This window comes from Cynocephalus volans, chromosome 5 (assembly GCF_027409185.1).
Source record: "Cynocephalus volans isolate mCynVol1 chromosome 5, mCynVol1.pri, whole genome shotgun sequence".
Lineage (NCBI taxonomy): Eukaryota > Metazoa > Chordata > Mammalia > Dermoptera > Cynocephalidae > Cynocephalus > Cynocephalus volans.
This window is the reverse complement of record NC_084464.1, coordinates 8,322,985-8,324,622: the sequence shown is the minus strand read 5'-3', so window position 1 is coordinate 8,324,622 and position 1,638 is coordinate 8,322,985.

The following is a 1,638-nucleotide window of genomic DNA, read 5'->3' as shown; positions in this document are numbered from 1 at the left end:
TTTCTTTCTTTTCTTTTCTTTCTTTCTTTTTTTTTTTTACAGCAACCAGGGATTTAATATAAATACAAGCAGCATAGAGAAACTCAAAACTATACATAAGCCAAACCCAGATGCCAAGAAGTGGGGATGAAGGCAGGATTTCTGACCCTTTGGTTCAGCCGGCCCCGCAAATAAAATCCAACCAAAAGAAATCAAGAAAATAACCATGATTCCTACTGAGCTGTGGGAGAAAGAGGGGTGACGGGACAAAGGTAGGTGTGGGTGTCACCATGGGGTCAGGTCTGACCCTGGGCTGGGAGGGGGAGGGCAAGGTCCTTCACCACCACATAAGCCAAACCCGAGCCACCCAGGTGCTATGAGGCCCTGCCCGAGCAGGGAGGCTGTGTCACACATGCGGCAGGACCCCGCCCCTGCCCCAGTGGGATCAGACAGTGGCCACCCAGTCCTGCTGGGCTGGAGACTGACACAGGTTCTTCCTCCTTGTTTAGGCTGCCTGTGGAGGACGGGGTCACTGCTTCATGATGGCACCTGGCTCAGCCCCAGCAGACCACAAGAAGCCGGCCCCAGACTCACTGAGTGCCTCCAGCAGCTGTGCGGACGCCGCATCCTTGGCTACGTCATGCCCGTCCTGCCCATCTGCGGCCAGCGCAACCCAGATAAGGCCGCTGAAAGGCACCGGATGACCAGGGATCACCACCTCGTACCGGAAGTGGTGCCAGCCAGCAGGTCCTGTGCCCAAACACTTGGTGAGGAACACCGGGCTGCCCAGCCTCATTTGTTAGCACAGCAGCTGGAGGGCAGCCCGAGCCCCTTGGGACCCTAGCCTGTCCCTAGCCAAGGCCAATCGGCTGCCCTGCGGCTGTAGGCACCGCAGTGAGGGCCCCGCAAGCTGCTGGCGGAGTCGCTGCTTCGGGCCTGGCTTGAGCCACTCCACGGCCACCTGCCCTGCACAGAGGCGTGACAGCCCTCCCGCTAGGGCCTTTGGGGACACGGCGGCCGCGGTGCGCCGCGAGCTGAACTTGAGCAGCGCGATCTGCGCGGGCGCCGCCGGGGCTGGGCAGCGGCAGCGCCTCCTGCAGGCCGGGCCCGGAGGCTGAAGCGCGAGCAGCAGCGGCGGCGGCTCCCGTCGGCGGCGACCCGTCCACGCGCAGCTCGCTCTTCTCGCCGCAGCGGGCGGCTGTGCAGCGGGGCCATGGCGGCCTGCGCGCTGCGCCGCGAGCTTCAGCGGGCGTCGGGAAGCCGCGGTTCAGGCCGCCGAAGGTCATGGGCAGGCGCATCACGCAGGCGGCCCGCGCGCTGCCACAGTGGGATCCCCTGGTGCTTGGAGACGTCCTGGGGCAGCCGCCCGAGAGCTCCTCCGAGTCGGCCGGCGGGCTGCCCACCCGGCCTGGGGCTGGCCCGCCGTCCTTCCTCTGCCCCTCCACCTGCACCAGGCGGATGCCCGTCTCCCTGACCCGCGCCTCCAACGCCGCCTCGTTCTCTGGATTCACCTGCTCACCCTGGAGCTCACACGCCCGCTTGCACTCGTAAGTTTCTACTACAGAAAACCTGGGGAGTTCAAGTCAAGCCTCAGTGAGTTTGGGGGGACACAATTCAATCCACTACGCTTTCCCCCTACTTTAAAAAAAAAATGACTTT